This window comes from Zingiber officinale, chromosome 10B (genome assembly GCF_018446385.1).
Source record: "Zingiber officinale cultivar Zhangliang chromosome 10B, Zo_v1.1, whole genome shotgun sequence".
NCBI lineage: Eukaryota > Viridiplantae > Streptophyta > Magnoliopsida > Zingiberales > Zingiberaceae > Zingiber > Zingiber officinale.
The window spans coordinates 86,211,763-86,217,880 of record NC_056005.1 but is presented as its reverse complement, the minus strand read 5'-3'; positions in this window follow the sequence as shown (position 1 = coordinate 86,217,880).

Genomic DNA, 6,118 nt, shown 5'->3' with positions numbered 1-6,118 from the left:
AGCATATCATCAAGCATGCATGATTTAACCACATAGCATATCATGAAAGCATGCATATTTTAAGCACTAAACATAGCATCAAAGCATGCATAATTTAACCTCATATCATAACATAAGCATGCATATTTTAAGCACAAAGCATATCATATCATAAAAGCATGCATATCATATCATAAATCATAAATCACAAGCATACATATTAAGCATAAGGGTGTATCTTGTGATTATCCTATCATAGGAAACATGGTATCATATTTATCTTGGTTTTAAGCTTCCTAAACCCTTGTGGACGAAACCCTTTAGAGCTCAATTTAGGTTAAACACAACATCCAAGCATGTGGCACCTAAATTATCATCATAACATTTTCATAGGAAGCATTATAAACATGATTAACTTAGTTTCTAAGTTCCTCAAGTCCCTAATTTCACATGGCCGAAACCTTAAGGTGTGAAACAAGGTTCCATATGACATAAAAGCATGGACAACTTTAAATCATATTTATAACATTTTTACCAAGGAACAAGGTAAACACATTTGACACATTTGAATTAGTTCCTAAGTTCTTTAAGCCCTTAACATATGTCATGGCCGAAATTTAACAAGTTCTCATTAGGGCTACAAACAAGCATACAAGCATGTGAACTTGGTCTAACATTTTGTATAAATTCATACAAGGCATCATCCAATAGTTATGGCCGAAACATACCCTAGCATCATTTTAGGTCATAAAGCAACATATAGCAATTGAACCTTGGCTTTCTACTATCATATTTCATGTAGAGTAACATGAGCATATTTAATTTAAGTCCTAGGGTTTCTAGGGCATCTAAACCTTCATGGCCGAGACTCACAATGGTCCATTTAGATCAGGGAAAAATTATACAAGTAGGTGATAAAATCAATACATTATCCTATTTCCATAAGAAGTACTTTTAACACATTTGGTTTCATTTCTAAGGCTTCTAGGTCTTTTAAACCCTACTTGGCCGAAACTCACAGAATATAAACTTGCTTCAAATATCCTAAAAGCATGAGAATTTATACAAGTTTCATAGCATGTATAAAGACAAGCATAATGAGTATACATATGAATTGTGTCTTAGGCTTTTTAGGTTTCTTTTTCTCTTTTCTTTTATTTTTTCCTCATGGCCGAAACCTACCATTCTTTAGCTAGGTTTTTAAGTGGCCTAAAGCATGAAAAACCTAAGTAAGTTTCATGGCAAAAGTTACTAAGAAACATATATACAAATTGGTTCATGAATAAGCTAGGACCCCTTGTGATCATACATGTTATATGTCATGCCACTAATTTTTCTACACCCTAATTAAGCATGAGGGCATTGAACAACTTTCATATCTAAACAGCACAGAGGTCTTGAGCATATTAAAATTTTGTTTAAGCTTTTCTAAGCTATCCATCTCATCATGGCCAAAAACCCTAAGAAGGAGTTCATGAAATTCTAGCAATATTCAAGCATACAAATCCTTTAAGATCTTTGTATTCTATCACATGAGCATGGTTATTTAAATTTAAAGGTCTTCCTAATCCTAAACCCTTTCTTGGCCGAAACATATGAGTGGGTTTTCTTTTAGTTTCAAATATCTTCTAAGGAAGAAAAACCAATACATAATCCTTAATATTTCATAGGAAGAACCTTGTACTAGTTGGGTAAAACAATAAATTTCCCTAGCCTCTTAAGAATATTTTTGGCCGAAATTCTAGGGTTCAGTACTCCTCTGATCAAGCATCATATAGGTATAGAAGCATGAAGAAGAACCCCTTTACATAGCATAGAAAAATCTATCATGTAGTGAAGACTAGTTTAAACACCATTAGATTTTGAAAGCTCTTCTTGGCCGAATTTTCTCAAACTTGTTTCTAGGTTTTAAAATCCTCATAAAATCCGAAAAGTACATAAAAGCCTTGTACCACAGGTGAGGGGAAGCTTACATCCTTTTTCTCTTGTGGATCTAAGGTATGGTGAAGAAGAAGTAGCCTCTTCTTCTAGTTCCTTTCCCTTGATTCCTTTGCTAATTCCTCCTTGTATCTTAGGCTTTCTTAGGGAGAAATTTGGCTTTGGGGCTGAAGATGGAGGATAGGGGACTGTGGTGTTCTCGGTGAGGGAGAGGATGAATGAGAGAAAATGAGAGAAAAATAGTTTTCTCTTTTCTTGCTCCCTTTTATGTTAAGGGGGAAGAGGTAGCAAACTTAGTTTTTGCTTTCCTTCTCCCTTAGCCCCTTTTTTTTCTATTTTGTTTTTTATTTATCTTATTTTCCATTTATTCTCACCATTCATGATAAAATAAGGGGGAATGAATCCCCTTAACTCCTCTTTAAAATTTCGGCAAGATCAAAGAGGAAGAGGGAGAGAAAGGGAGGAAGGCAAGTTGCCTTTCTCTTGCTCTTTACTTGTTTCCTTTTGGCTATCTTTTACTCTTACCTTTATCATGAGTTTCCCTCATTTGCTATCAACATATTATTCCTATCCCAACTGGTTATTACCCATTAATTCTATGAAATATAATATAAGAGGTTCAAGGTTCAATCCTTGACCTCTCCCTATTTTTATTTCTTTTTATTTCCTTTTTGGTTCAACTCACTTCCTATTATTTTTCTAAGGCAAAATCCCACATTCATATATTTATCTTACAAGCTTAGTGGGTATTACATCAACCCCCTCACTTCTTATGGGCATAGCTCCCAGTTTACGCCTGGTCGGTTGTACGCCAGCCAGACCCCCAAGGCTTAGTCTCCTCATTTCTCATGGGCACAACTCCTAGTCTTCTCCCGGACATAACTAAGCTTATCGGACTTTTTCTAAGGGATAACACTATTAGGGAATCACAACAACCTGCGAGAGAATAACGACTATTCATTTGAGAAATATTCTGATACTCTGACACATGCAAATCATGGAACCTTCCTCTGCCCAATGGGAATCCATTGTACATACTCCATCACCCTACATACTCTAACATTAGACATTCTATAACTGTCTCATTATTGCGGAGGATATGAGAGATGGTATAAAAAGAGAGGCCCTCTCCGTTCGCCATGTACATGTGCACACTCGCATCAACTACGTTTCTACTTTTTTATACACTTTTCACTAGGCCTCCTTGTGACTTGAGAGTCAAAATGCCTGTACCAAGAACCTCTTCCCTCATTCTCACTCTAACGCTTCCATGTGATTTGTTTATGGTGTGTGCAGGTTCAAGGTACACTCACCGATCGCCCCCCTCTGCCCCGCAAGAAGTGAAAAGCTTACGGTGTATCTATAAGTGCTAGGCCTAGGACTTCTCCCTATCAATTTTCTTGCCCTCATCACTGACACCCCAACTGACTTAGCTCCTAGATGGGATCAAATTTGGCACCATTTGTAGGAACATCTCTGCCTGATCTAGGATCTAAAGATGGAGGAAACCGATAAAATCAATGTGACCATGACACTAGAAGAATATGAACTGTTTAAAGTTACCAAGGCACAGACTACGTCGAAAAAAATGAACTATAGATTCTCACACGTAACAAACACTTGTGCCTCAATAAACGAGTTCCTTGTCTCGGAAGGAAGATCCAAGAGGAAGAAATCGTCCGACTTCCCTCGAGCACTTTTTCAAATGCTAGGAGAAGGATCACAAGCTTCCTCGACCGATAATATGCCCTCGAGGGGTCCGAAGAGAGGCAAGGCTTCGATCATTCAAGAGACACCTGAATAACCTAGCATGCCCTTCTCTTAGGAGGTATTGAACAAAAAACTACCTATGGGTTTCAAGCCCCTGTCTATTGGAGAATATGGAGGTAACAACGACCTAGAGGACCACTGATGTGCATAGGTTTTATAAGCATGTAACCATTATTAACGCACATTGACTTGCATTACTTATATTTGATGTATGTTATCACACTCCTTTTTATCATTTTATTAGCATTACTACTTGAATATCTGGAGATATGCTTTCTGTGTTTTTATTGACAAGGCACGATGAGGATCAAAATTGGATGAAGAACACGAGCAAAAGAACATTCGGAAGCCAACCTTGGGTAGGTTATGCCATTTGGCACGACTGTGCCCCCTCTTACAGTAGCCATCATGGCCATGCCCCTCCTCTAGAAGCCAACATAGCTTGATCGTGCTAAATGGCATGATCGTGACGTCCCCTCGAACAAGTTACACGGGCAGGCTGTGCTAAATGGCAGGGTCGTGCCTCTCCCTTCCAGAGATGCACACAACCCTGTAGTGCCCACCAAGCACGGTCATGTGTGTAAGATATAATAATTAAATAATAAGTATTATTGGAGAAATAACCTTATAGAATTTGAAAGATCGAGAAGATGCGATATAGGGGGGGGGGGGGGGAATATCGCTTCTTAAAAGCTTTTTTTTGTATCAATTTGTAAAACAAGAATCAAAGTGGCAGCGAAATATAAAAGTAAAAGCAATACAGATGACTTAGTTAGTTACTTAGTTCGGAGCCTATGTCGACTTCTACTCTAAGACCCATGATCTTTGAGCGCACCGTTAGGAAATCCACTATGATTCTTATTTTCAAAATCTTTGGAAAGAAGCAATGCGTACAAATGCAAGTAGAAGGTAGTAACAAACTACTATCTTCTTTTAAGTTAAATACAATGCAAGTTTAAATAAAATATACGGGCAAGACTAATAATGAAGATCATTGGCACTTTGTTGGAGTAGTAGCTTGCTTTAAGATGAGTAACAAAGCAGCATGAATGAGAGCTTTAAATTGGAATTCGATTCCTGAGTTACTTGGCTCGGATCTCGAGCTCCCCTTTTATAAGCATCGTTAGGTTGACCAAAAAGTTGTTCGGTCGATTGATCTAGTCGGTCGACCAAACCCTCTATCAGTCAACTTAATACTGCACCTTCCTTTGGTGGCGAGATATGATCTTCTTGTAATTAATGCCATTAAGGGTTCAATCAACTTATCATCTGTTGGGGCAATTTCTCTAGGTCATGTTTGACTAGTTTGACTAAGCTTGAGTTGAGTCAAGCTTGAGTCAGGGTTTGAGTTTTGATGTTTGACAATATATGGAGATAGCTAGGGCAATTGTCCGATTGTGGAGATGGTCAAGGGATTGACCAGGTTGATGAGAAGACAGGTCAAGTGGGTCAGTGTTGATCGGAGACTTGATCGAGAAAGTCCTAACTGGAGTTTAGGCAGTGGTGAAGTCCTAACTGGAGGTTAGGCAATGGAGAAGTCATAACTAGAGTTTAGGTAATGGGAAAGTCCTAACTGGAGGTTAGGCAAGAGAGAAGTTAAGTAAGTTAAGGTTGACAGGAGACTTGACTGGGAACGACCTAATTGGATATTAGGCAAAGGTAAGTCCAACGGGAAGGATGGCAAGAGTGAAAATCCAAGTAGGTCAGTGTTGACTAAACTTGGTGGTGAAAGTCCTAATAAGTGATATCAAGCAATTGGAAAGTCCAAGTGTGATCTTGGCAAAGTGAAAGTCCTGGTGAGGAGTCAGACAATTGGAAAGTCCAAATGTGATCTTGGCAAAGTGAAAGTCCTGGTGAGGAGTCAGGCAATTGAAAAGTCCAAGTGTGATCTTGGCAAAGTAAGTCCTAGTGTGACTTGGCAAGGAGAACTCGATAACTATGATGAGGCCGAAGGAAGCTCCTGAAGGTAAGACGTGAAGGAAGAGAGATATCTGAGGGACGCAAGGCTGATGGAGGAGGCTAGAAGGCTAGTTCGAGGTTGATCGAGTGTGGTGTATAATCCGACAACAAGGATGAGGCCGATGGAAGCTCTAGAAGGCAAGGCGTGAAGGATGGGGAGATGTCCGAGGGACACAAGGCTGATGGAGGAGGATAGAAGGCTAGTTCAAGGTTGGTCGGAAGTAGCTAAATGCTAGGCGTACGAACCTAACAAGTCACGGTTGACCGAGAGTTGGGTTTGGGGAGCTGGACTTGAGTTTGAGTCAAGTCCAGGGTGTTCAATCGATCGAGCGATCGATTGAACAGGCTCCAATCGATCAGCCGATCGATTGGAGTGTGATGTGATTATTGTGATGGCCCAATCGATCGGTCGATCGATTGGGGTCAGGAAATCGCGAGCACAGAAGCTCTCCCAATCGATCGGGCAATCGAT